At 46.2% G+C, this 13,055-nt stretch overlaps 1 long non-coding RNA gene across 1 annotated transcript; it reads left to right on the forward strand.

The window, feature by feature from the left end:
• Window positions 1-1,685: 1,685 nt before the first annotated feature.
• On the forward strand, window positions 1,686-5,369 carry LOC121833691. The gene is made up of 3 exons (XR_006076769.1): window positions 1,686-1,770; window positions 3,679-3,863; window positions 5,242-5,369. It is a non-coding gene; the product is annotated as an uncharacterized LOC121833691 (long non-coding RNA).
• The last annotated feature ends 7,686 nt before the right edge of the window (window positions 5,370-13,055 follow it).

A 13,055-nucleotide genomic window follows, 5' to 3' on the forward strand; every position in this document is an offset into this window, starting at 1 on the left:
CTAATCTAAATGGCCAGACCTCGAAGATAGCACAAGCCCGAGACGTATAGCTTGTCTTCACACATGCTTGTTGTATTTTTGTACATGATCGAGCCTTTCTGTTAGCGTTTCGAGATTCCCAGCACTGGATCGTTCACGAGATACACGTGAACGATCCAGTGCTGGGAATCTCGACGCTGTTTAGCTCCGGTATCTTGCTTGTGTACGACTCAACAAGCTGTAACGACCAATAAGTTTGCATACATCTACACGTCGTCGTCCCGCCCTTGCACATATCATCTCATAATCATCATCACTAGACGTGGCACCGCGGGCCTCCATGGTACGGGCTGTCGCCTTTTCGCGGTGCCACAGCTCTCCTGAGCCAATAAAGATTATCATTATCATTTACAGCTGGTCAGGAAGTTTGTTTTGCGCGTCCATAGACGAAGCATAATTTTTGGGACTACTGTTTTTCTTAATACGCCTGAGTACGTGAGGTGAAACTCGGAAGCGCCATTGAAAGCTCAATTCGAACACACTTTTTATCTCTTATCTGTACTGAGCCGCAGCACTGCACGAAGCTATGTCCCCACCCGCTTGCATTCCCCTAATACTCAACATAGCGTATGCAAATAAAATTATTCTGCAATCATATGGGCACATTTCCACATAGAAACCGTTTTAAGGAAGCAAAAGTCGAGCAATTGTGTGAAGAATGTCGCACTGTTCGCCGGAAGTATGCCGGACGGGCGTGATCCCTCTATGCGGTGTGCCAAACGAACGAAATTATTCAAAGTGCATTTGACGGTTGCTAATGGCCGTAATATTTATGTGTTAGCTTTCTTCCTGACTGAGTACGCCGATATAATTTCAGACACACCGTTCAGACTCAGATCTTGGGCGTCAGTAAAAAAAGCCCGCTAAAAAAGGCTTAGCGTGGAGTAGGAGACGCTTGTTAGAGCCTCCGTCGCAGCTAGCCGACCTCAGTGTTTGCGAAAACCTATTCACCTATCAGCGTAAAATTTGAGTGGGCGATATTTGATGACACGAGGAAGACATCATTGTAATGTTTGTGCAGTTAAACGTTCATGCGTCAACGCTGGGCTCAACTTTGATACTCCTGTGAGAATGAGGCTTGCATTTTGCCCAATGAAGTAACAAGAAGCGGACGTTTGGAAACAAAATACGTGTAAGGCTCAAGGTGACCAAATTTCAGTTGTAGTTCACTGGTACTAGACGGGATTTTTCAAATTGAGCTCAAAGATGCACTCGCGGGTGAGGTGACTAAGCCACGTCTTACTACATTTGCACACGCACGCACAATATCCGGTGTTTCGGGACCCAAGAAAATTGCCCCAGTCTTAGTTTTGTATCGTTCAACAATGGTGTGTATGTACATTCGTGAAAGGTCCGATAATCGAAAACGCAAGCGGCGCATTCGGTCACGGCCTGATATCATGAAAGGAAGCTGCTCAATCGAAACCGAAACTAAGTGGCCAACAAGTTCCCAGAGTGCACTTCGTAAAACGTCAGGTATCCCTTCGTGTCCTCGTTTTTTTTTTATTTTTCTTCTTTATTTAGAGTAGCACAGTAGCACAACCATATATTTGGGACTTCGTGTTTAGACTATAACAGACCTCATCCAGCATCCAGCCAGCTGTTGATAGACTTTGCTAGAAAGCCGATCCAGCATCCAATCCAAAGCCGGACAAGGTAAGCAAACGAAAATGGCGAGTGAGACAAAGTGTGTGTTGATTTTTCGTTGGCGTGGTTCGCGGCATGGATCAGGTACGGTGGCTCTTGGGTTAAAAAAAAAAATTGCATGTGACCGTGGTGTCGAGTGAAAGCGCTGCGTGTAAATCTATGCGGGGCAGAAATCGCTCGAAGTTACCCGCCCGTGCTTTGATTTTGATGTTCGTGTTTTGTCGGTTTGGTCGTACGTAGGCCTAGTGAACAAACTTTGCTCAACAACGCCGTAAGCATCATGCTGGTGGTTGACTCGACGGCCTTTCGCCGTATCCCGACGATCGTTTCCTCGGCTTGTCCCGCGAGACGGATGAGCTGTCAAGTAAGAGATGGTACGAGCAGCAGGAAAGGGATGCGGCCGCGGATTATTTCATAGTGGCGAGCGACGGCACTTTTCTACCGTTTACGTTCGCGCGCGTATTTGCATCGGCTTATGCCCGTTCGTGGTGTAGATGCCCTTCGCCTTTCGTTGCATCGCGCCGTTTCCACGCTTCGAGCGCACCTTCGGGGCGCCCGGCCGAATACGGGCGAGTGTCGCGCCGCGAGCCTGGCGAGACGACGATCGGTCGGTCGGTCGGTCGGCGGCGGCGGCGGCGGCGGCGGCGGCGGCCTCCGTGTGTTGTAAACGTTGAAGTGAAATTAGGGGGAGGGGGGTCAATCCTGTGCGCGCGCTAGGCGCATTTGTCACTGACTCTTGGGGTAGGGTGAAGGGAGAAGAGTGGGGGGGAAGATAGAAATAGGAGTCGGGCGTCAGGGGCGTCGTCTCACCTTCCCGCTAGCTCGTCGTCCCATCGTCGCGCTTCATCCGGGGGAGACGGGCGGACGGACGGACAGACGGGTGGGGGTTCCAGCGCTCGTGGCTGGCACCGCACGGTGTCCGGAGATCAAGGCGGTCTCAGGGGGCGACCGCGCCGTGTAGGAGGAGGCATGCAAGCTCGCCGAGATGCCGCTGCCGGGGCATCGGTTTGTGCCGTCCACGAGACGCTTGTCCGCGTAATCTTATTTATCCTTCGATCAGGGTTTAGATTATCACGGTAACCTTGCATTGGTTACCATACTTCGCACAGTCGTAACAATTGTTTTACAGGTGACTCCTAGAGCCGCTCGTCAAATTTTGCTGCTCGCAATACGTTTTTTTTTTTTTTTTTTTTTGCGACACATTTTTTTTTTGCATTATAACTTAACGGCATATCGAAACTTTCTGCTCGTAGCGCAATCGCACCAATGCTGAAAAATTCCGCATGCGCTGGCTTAACGTCATCATAGTAAGCACTACTCGTTTTTCCAAGTTCACATGAAACAAAACTAGGTACCTTCGATGAAAATGCGGTGTATGTCCAGGCAGTTAGCGGCATCGTACGCCTTGGTAAGCGCGTGCGCGCGTTGTGAAGTCCACCACCAGCATGGCACAGGGCCCCGTCTTTACCTAGCGTATCGTCATATGCAAGGAATGTATACTCCGTTCGCCCTTAAGCTGAGACTAGAATCTCCGCCTTCAGCACGAGCTCGCCGGCTTCTGCAGTGCTTTGGTTGCGCCTGACTGCGCGTTCACACTTGTTTTAGCAAGGGCAGAAAGCTCGCGTTAAAGGCGGAGCTTCTAGTCTCAGCTTAAGGGTGAACGGAGTATAGTCGAAACGCCATTGCGGTTGCTTGAAAAACTGGACGTAAATAAGCTACTCGTGCGAAACCTTGGTATCACGAAACCGTTGCAAGTAAAAAGCTACAAAGCATGATGTAAACAGACCTTTACGTGCAATGAGCACCGTTTGTTTCTTTTTTACCACTACTTCTATCACTTGGCGTATTCCGGAATGCGACGTCGTTGTGTTTCATTGTGGCCGTGCATGCGGATATAGCCATGGAGTTATAATATATGCTAAAGCTTGCGAAGACTTGACAGTGTGAAGTAACTTGAATGAACATCATGTCTTACCACGCCTTTCATTCTAGTGAGGAGGAGTACAATTCATCGAAGAGAATGACGAAATAACTGTGGCGTCCGTTCCTCTGTTGTGGTTCGTCGTGAGTATGAAACAACGGCGTGTGGCCAAGCAAAATATCTGGGGCTGACATCTTGTCCCGTGCACCAGACCCTGACTGACCTTCGTTTAGAGCATCAAGTTTGCAAAAATGCAGTAAGTATTATTTTGTACTCTTCCTTTTCATCTAAACTCCTGATGATGTGCTAGCACATGTTTTTGAGCTGCCCTCTGTTCGCATGCTTGACCACATTAGCTTGCGTGCAGTTGCTCAATTTAGCTAGCTCCATAATCTTCATAGCGACACATGCACATTTACAGTAGTGACTGAGTCCTTCAATACGCTACTGGTCACAAAGCTTTCTCGTAATGCTGTGGGAAAGCATTGCATGCTGCCAAGAACAGCCGTGGTGCTGTCCTACTCTGGAGAGGTTCGACGGACGGCTTAGAGGCTTGTTTTTATGTGCAGCAAGTTCGCTTCGGCGCCGTGCTGTGCAGCTTGTGTTAGTACCTTGAAATATTGTACCAATGGCCAGATTTTGGTGGTTGGTGAGACTGAGATCTCGGCAGGTTTGTACTGGAGGAGCTGACATTTCTTTAACAGTCACATCGCCTGCTAACGCAAGTAAAGGGGGAGGGTTTGTCTGTCCCAGAGTCGTTTGCTGCGGGAAACAAGACGCCGTCGCGTCGTCTGCTACCAGAACCGAAGAAAGGTGGATCATCTGTTACGCACTATATGCTGTGAGTGAAGCGATAGAAAACAAACTTACATTGGGAACTTCTGCTATTTAACGAGGGACGCAATTGACGACCCGTGCTTCACTTGGAAGTGCCAATTCATTCTAAAGCGTCATATGCCTAGGCTCGAGGTATTATGTGACCACAGAGCAGCCGCTTGCAGCGCTAGTTTCGTTTTTTATCCCAGGGCAAGTGTTCTTTACGGGATTCTCTCAGATTTTTAGACGGTTGATAGTTTAAAAAAAGGCCGTCCTGAAAGCCCAGGAAATGGCAGTTCTAACGAGGGTACAGGCACCGGGCTAGGCCTCATAGCCACGGACCTATATATCGGATTTTTAAACTTGTGCTTATCGCAGCCAAGCGCAGCGCGTCTCATGTGCGTCGCCGACAAATTAATATTGCTTTTTATTTGCTTTGATTGTCAAAAAACATTATAAAACTTTGTGGGAGCATTCATTATTGACCATATAAGCCAAAACTGTGAAGTTCCGAAAATTGGGGCCGTTTCTCCCCTTCAGAAAGGTTATTTGATTAACACAAATGTTTTTTTATTAAATTTATGAATATTGCGTAAAAATTATAACGTCTCTTAAATTTCTACAAAAATTTGAATCACTCTTACTGTGTCTGGCTGCCATTCCAAAGGTACCCAAACCCATGCGAAACACCTTAAGGTTTGAGCGTCCTTCTGAAACTTCCCGAAACCCATGTTTCTGAAAAGTTTCTTCCCGTTATCAGTGCATAATGTCGATCAGCAAAATGGGTAATGCTTTCTTATGCCTTGCTTATCTTGCAGCCTTCGACGCTCAGCTGCGAAGGTTGTGATCGACCTGCACATCTAGAATGGGCACCTACAGCAGCAGAACAACTGCAAGTCTGTTGGGCAGGTGCTCAGGCACGTGGTGTCTTTCAAGCACCAGGGAGAGCAGGTGAGGCCCGGGGAACAGGCGACACCCCAGGAACTGGCCAGGCCTGAACCACCCGAGCTGTTCCTGATGCCTCTCAGCAACATGGAACAGTTTTGTGCTGCAGAAGCGCAGCTGAAGAACTTCACCAACAGGACACTGCCGGTATTTATGTGTCCTCTTTTTCACAATAATGACAGGTATAAGGCTGCGATTATTACTTTGTGGTTTAACTTGGGTTATCTGAATATTTATGCAAATGGGGTTGAAATGTGGACTGAAGCCACTTACTGTAATATTTCAAATGTACGCCCACCCAAACTGTTTTAAGCACAGTCGGTGGCAAATTAAAAATGAGTAAGATGCCCCACCTTCATTACGGGCCTTCTGTTATTTATAACAGCAGAGTGCACGCACAGCCAATGCACGATGGAAGGCTATTTATTGTAGAGGACATCCTTAAACTGAACCCTGCGATAGAATTGTGTCAAGGTGGTGCAACGCCAGTTGCACGTTTTGCAAGTCAGCTTTAGTAGCCTGCGTATAGTTTCTGCAATTGTTAAACTGCGATTCATTGAGGCTATTGAAGGGAGAAATGCTGGACGGTGGCCACCAAAAATTAAGTGTTTGTGCGTCGTTACATTTTTGAACAGTTTTTTCCCACCCGAAGGTCGTGTAGGCAAGAGGCCTTCATGTGCATCCTCATTGAACGGCATTTTTCTTGAAATTTTTTCGAGTAAACCATTTCACAACGGGAAGTGAAATCACCCAACACATTGGCCTCTGGGTGCTTACAGTACGTTGGCCTGCAAATAATCATAAATCATGCTGATTTCCCACGACACCTCTGCCCGTTTTATCCTTAGAAGTTAAATTTCGCACCTGCAACAACTCTCGTCGTGAGTACGTGTGCGAAGCACGCACATAACCGCCTGCATGCTTTTTGTGTTTAACGCTCGCTTGGCAGAAGCTTGGATCGAGATGCTGTAGTATATATTGGGCTTCTTATGGTTTTATTCCTGTTCTCACTTGAGGCTATAGTCAAGAGATCTATATATTTAAGGCGATAAATTCATTTGTGCTTTTGGCATCTGCTACAGAAGTAAAGGTACAGTCTCCGGCAATATGAAAGACCCACTGGGAGCGCGTCGCCGGGGCGGTGGCTGGCGGGGGCACTGCGAGCGTTCCGGGCAATTCCATTCTGCTTCGAGGGGAGGACGCTCACTCGGGGCTCAGCACAAACTGATAAGCTCGTTGCGCTTCAGCTGATCCTCAAGTGAGTGTCCTCCCCTTGAAGCAGAATGGTACTGCCCGGGGCGCTCGCAACGCCCCCACCAGCCACCGCCCCGGCCACGCTCTCCCAGTGGGTCTTTCATATTGCCGGAGAGTGTACATGCTTGAAAATAACTTTTAGCCTGGTCCAAAATCGCTTTTGAGCGTGCCCACCATATGCGTATGACCAAACACATTTGTAAAAGTTTGTCTTTACTTTACATAAGTAGTATATTTCCAAAGTGAGATGTTAATCTGTCCTAACCGAAGGTCACCCTATGAGGGCAAATAAATTTTCTAAGGTGAAAGACTAACTGTCATTACATCCGCCTCTTCATTCAGGGGGTGTGAGTGCATGCGTAGCTGTGTCTTCAGGCATAGCATACATTAGTCACACAAGCGATTATTACATGTGGCGGGCTTGAGCTGAGTAAGTTGGTTCATTGGCCTACGGGGCCACCACTGAGTGAGCACTAAACAAAAATATGGAAAGAAAACTACTCACACTGTGCTGCTGTTGGCATTTTGTGCGACTATGAAGACGGTTTTTGTCAATTCCTGCTTCTTATGCCTTTTTCAATTCCAATCTTCGTAAAGTCGTAAAATAGGCAATAAATTTTCAGGGTGACTACTCGGCAGACTAAGCTTTAACAAATTCAAAATGCGCAGGGTCTTGAATGCACTGTTTTGAGAACCACATACATTATTAAAATTACTGAGTGGATGCTGATGAGCAAAGATGATCCATCAAAACGTTCACACAATTTGGACGATGCAACGAATGTGACTGACTAATGAGATTTAGCGGAGTATGAAGGAAAATATTTTAATCTTTCTGGTTTTCTCTAAGACAGGTAGAGTTGCCATATATTCAAATATTTTTTACTCTCTCTCCAGTAAATATTGTAAGATTTTGATGCGTGTATAGTGTAGCTTGCTGCATTTATCTGGGCATTCACATTCTCTTACTTGAGACATGTTCATACCATTGTATCTACATGTGAATAACTTTATTGACATATTGAGAACACCTTTTGTCTTTCTAGGAGGAGCAGCTCGTGTCTCTAGGAGACAGCAAGAACCTGCAGAAGATGGTGCAAGAGATGGTGGGACGCCTGTTCTCAAAGCAAGTCCAGGAGCAGTTCTCCCTTCTGGGCTACCAAGGAAAGTCAAGGTTCAAGGACGCCATGATGTGCAAGGTGGTCATCGGTAATGCATATTCATTATTAGCTATTAAATTGATGGTATCTCTATTGGAGCTCAATAGACAAGCAAAATCTTTGAAACATGTTGACAATTAAAGGGAAGCTGAAACACTTCTTGAAAAAAAAAAAAGAGTTGAGGTGTTTTCTGGCGTATTTTTGTCCTGTGAATTGAAATATCGCTTTCGTTTTCCCCGAAGGTGTAACTAGAAACGAGAAAACACGAAAAACCTCAGACCAGTCGTGACGTTGTACTAGGATCTTTGGGCCGCCAAGTATGTGTTGCTCGTGTGGGCAGCGCGTGTAATTGCAAGCTTGCCAGTTGTATTTTTCCACACTGACGCCGGTCGTGACATCTATTTCTGACCTTTATAAAAATAGCAAGAGTTCACGTTCATAGGTTTGACAGGAGCTGAACATGAGTGAGAGCAGAAATTCCGAAAACTCCCAGTATGACGTCACGCCCCGGGAAGGAGGGGCTTCAGCTGTACTTTAGAAATTAGTTCCTGCAGCCTCCGTGCACCAGATGAAAAAATAATTTTGATATTCATAATCCTGGAGGCCAAATGAAGACTATTTTGGTGTTGTTCCTCAAATACAGAACAGCTTCAGTTTCCCTTAAAGTCTTGCAGCATGCAAAATTTAAGTTGTCAGTTCCTGTCTTTTTTTTTTTTTTTAATTTGACTTGCATTTTTTATTATGAATAACTCTTGCGTTAGCATTCTTAGAACCTTCATACCCAAAAGCAGCGTTTTGAAGTAGCTGTGAAAAAAGATTTGGTTGGTCTTGTCTTGTTATCCTGTTAGTTTCCAGGTTGAAAGTCTAATGAAGACCATTTAGAGGCCTTGGTCTGTAGAGTGTCAGTTTGGGAAGTTTTTCTCTCTTTTTAGCCACCCATCTCTGCGCCCTGCCCCCTCTCGCCCCCCGCCCGTCTCGCCCCCCATTTCAGATTATTAGGATGTTGCCTGAAATAGCCATATGCCTCCATAGAATCTGCTCCTTAGCATAATAGCCAAACCCAGAATCTCCGCCTCTGTGGTTCTCTCTTTCTGTCACCTTTGAATTGCAGGCTAGGTGAGCGACCTATGTTTACACAAAGGAAACGCTCACAAACTGCAGTGTGTGAACAGCACCTTAGCTAGTATGCGAGATATTGGCTTCCCCTATTTCTCAACTAATTGTGTTATCTGACAATTCTCTTTACAGGTGCCATACAAAGTCGTGCTCAAGGGTGCAGCGTGGACGCGATGGAGGAGCGGCTGACAGGCAGGGAGGCGGGCAGGGGCAATACAGTTAAGAAGACGGACACTTCAATGGTGGTTCCAACCACCTTCAACGATGAGAGACACTGGCTGAGGAGCTAGCTGCTATGGATGCACAAGTCAAAATAAAGAATGTCACGGTAAAAAAAAATATTTTATGTTCCCTTCTTGTACTACCCACAATATGCATCTGGGTGACAGATGAATGGGACATGTCGTCTCAACAAGTATACAATAATTGCCATGAGTATACTCTGTACATGGAGAAAGTTAATTGTTCACACAGTATTGTTTCTTAAAATTGCACAAATACTAAACTGGCTTGTTTCGGTCGAAGTCCGAAAAACATATTAAAAACGGTCGGCACCTATAAAAGATATGAAAATCAATAAAATAGTTCGGACTGAGAAATTCAGCATTTCCACATTTAAGTGGATTTGATCTAGTGAGAAGCTAGCTCTGCAAAATTTTAATGCAGTAGGATGTCATACCTGGGCTTTAAAAGCCTGACACAGCTAGCATTCTAGTGGTTCTATGCCGAGTACACTGAATGACAAATACGCTGGCGCTGATCCGCAATTGCGCTGGCACTGGTCTGTTACGCTGGGACTAATCTGCAATTGGACTGGCTCTGACCTGGAAATACGCTGGCACACTGGTGGTTTTCTACCGTACCGCCGGTTCCATGCTGGGGATCTGTGTCGGGAGCTCACTGGGAACATCCCGTATTCCCGACATCCCGGTTTCCCAATAAGTTCCCGGTACCGGCCGGATTCCGGTATTCGGGCCCGGCCAATGTCGCCCCTTGGGGCGTTTCCGGTACTGGCCGGTATTAGTATCCCGGCAAGCCAATACCGCCCCATCCCCAACCCGACGTGGTGTGCTACTTGGGAACACTTCTCGCGACAAGGATTCTCACCTAGCTTTTGTTAAAAACGGCTTCTCCAACTGTAAAAAACTCAGCTCCGGTTTAAGAGTCATGAGAGCTCGAACTTCTGTAAAGAGGCATGCCGGGCCGTCGTAGCTGCAAAAGGCGGCGTAAATGTCGTCTCTGCTTGTGTCAAGGGAAAGGCGAAAGAAATGGATGACGCGAGGCAGGCCCTCTTAGCAATATTGTCGTCTCTGCTCTACCTGTCAACCCAGGTGGTAATACGTGGCCACGAAGACACAGAGAGTAATTTGAGGCACTGTTGCTAGAACTCCGTGCTATCCCGTCGCTGCAATCGTGGCTTCAACGAACAAAATACAAATGTATTTCCCATCAGATTCTAAACGAGAACTTGGAACTCATGGCACACGATGTCCTCCGTTCACTCACAGATGAAGTGCGTGAGGCGGAGCACTATTCGGTGACCCTGGACGAGACAGCAGACATTTCTGCCAAAGAACAACTCTCAGTTTATTTTCGGGTGGTTACAGAGAACTTTCAAGTCCAAGAGTTGTTTTGCGGTTTCTTTAGCACGGCTGACACTACTGCAGTGAGCCTCCCTCTATACTGTTCTAAAATACATTCTTTGTCGATTTAACTTGCACGTGAACAAGTGCCGCGGTCAGTGCTATGACGGAGCAGCAAACATGTGAGGGAAACATAGAGGAGTACAAGTTCTCATGCAAGAAGAAGAGCCACGGGCGCTTATGTACACTGCCTGGCGCACGTCCTCAACTTGGTCTTGCAGGGCGTCTCATCCAGAAAGCGGACATGTGCCGTGACTTTTTGTACTTTGTGGCCGAACAGATAAACTTCGTGACCTGCTCTCCAAAGCTCTTGGCTCTTTTTCAAGAACTTCGGAGGGAGGAGGATGCGAACTTGCGAACATTTTGTCTAACAAGGGGTACGTTAAAGGCCGCTTCCCTGCGGTCAGTTCTCTTAAAGTATGAAAGTCTTATCACATTTCTGCGGGAGACAGCATCTGAAGAGCGAAATGAGGCTGGAGCAAAGGCAAGCGGTCTTGTAAAAATGCTCTCCAAGTTTGATTTATTGTTCGTACTTGCGCTTCTTACGATGGCATTTTCACGGAGGGAAGCTCTAAAAACCGCCTTGGCAAAAAAAAAAAACAACAACAAAAAAAACAAAAAAAAAAAACACTCAGATTTTACGAAGCAGAGTAGATGGTGAAAGCCGTCAACGAAAGCACCACTGAACTGCGGCAGACCTCTTCCCGCTTTTGGGAGGAAGCATTGGAAGAGGCTGACAATGTGGACGTTGAGAATCCCTCTGTTACAGTTGTCAGGCAAAAAAGTACTCCACGCCGTTATGAAAAAGGTTCTGCTGCTCACGTATTTTCATCGGGGATGGACATGTACCGCCGGCGGTACAACGAACACAGTGCTGTCGCCACTGAGAAACAGGTATCCGCCTGACGTGTGGCAACCAGGGTTGTAACTATACTCCAAAAATTACTCACAAGAAAGGTAACTAGGTACTTGCTTAAAAATGTGCCTAGGTATAAGTAGAGTTACTTCAAAGATACTTTCTTGGTTTATTTTCCCAAAATTTGTCAATATATTGGAAGTAAAGCCTTTTATACTAAGGATACACACAAGAACGATTTCGATAAATTCGCTTTATTGGTGTCAATGCGATGTCCACGTCGGAGTTGAATCCTCACGTGCCTTATCCCCACGCTCCAATTGGTTCACCGAGGCCACAGCTTCCACTGCTTTCCATGTCACGCCAAAACCGTCTAATCTCGCTTGTTGACGTTCTTGCCCTCAGAGCCGGTGCTGACGTCGACGGGCCCAGAAGACGTCGGCCGCATGAAGAAACGCACGAGTCGAGTACATATGCACCTACCTGCGCGACGACGAGCAAAAGGCTTCAAGCTTCCTTGTTTTTGTTTTTTTTTTAATTGTTTTTTTATCTCGTTTGTCGGAAGAAAAATCAGCTTTTCTTTTTTCTTTCGGAACTTTTTCAGTTTTGATAACTGCAAAATTTAAGTCCGATTTATTAAGTGGAAACTGTATTATATACGGCGATGTTGCATTGCTTTACGATTGTAATTATGATTTATTTTCAATTATATTTTATATTGTATTTATGGCAGAAGAGATGCTACCACCAGGACAAAATACAGGCGTCAGAAACCGCGTACATCTGTCAAGCTTCAAACACGCAATGAAGTCGATTTCGGTTTGGAATGAAGGAAGCAGGTCGCTATTTTCCCAAAACGGAGTTCCGAAGCGATTCGATAAACTGGTGCCGCTAGAACGGCATCGCTAATCACCCGTTTGCTCAAATGAACACCGCCATTCGCTAAAGTGTCGTTCGATGAAAAATCATGGGCGGGACTTCGTTCGCTAAAACGTCGTTCGATGAAGTCCGTGCCTCCCAGGTCGTACTCAACTCAACGTTAATCGCGGCACATGGTAGTGTGTTCGTGTGTTCATGCTTGATTGGTAGTTTCTACCATTTTGACGAAGTGAATAGAAAAGTTCCTGAAAAAGTAACTTCACTTAGTTACAAGTTACTGGAAAATGTACGTAAGATACAGATGCAGATAACGAGAAATGAAAGTACCTAGGTTTGTTCCTCAGGTACAACGAAAGTACCTAGATACCGATTTCCAGTTACTTGTACTTAGGTACTTTACAACCCTGGTGGCAACATATGACACACTTCGAGCAGTTTGCCATAGGATCTAGAACTAGGACGCGTTTTGCTACACAGAGACATGCTGATAGATATAGTAAAGCAGCACAACTCTGCACCCCTACAGACATTCCACGACGTAGTGCAGATATTTTCGGGCGACAAAGGTCAGCACCTGAGGAATCTTTTGCGGAAATGGCGAAGTTAATCAAAATTGCGTTGACCATACCAGTCACGTCATGCACCACAGAGAGGTCATTTTCTTGTCTGCGGCGACTCAAAACCTATTTACGGTCGACGATGGTGCAGACTCGACTGAATCACCTGGCACTTCTTCACTCTCACAAAGAGCTCACCCGCAAAATAAATTTAAATGACTC

Source organism: Ixodes scapularis, unplaced genomic scaffold (assembly GCF_016920785.2).
Source record: "Ixodes scapularis isolate PalLabHiFi unplaced genomic scaffold, ASM1692078v2 PGA_scaffold9__187_contigs__length_104089568, whole genome shotgun sequence".
Lineage (NCBI taxonomy): Eukaryota > Metazoa > Arthropoda > Arachnida > Ixodida > Ixodidae > Ixodes > Ixodes scapularis.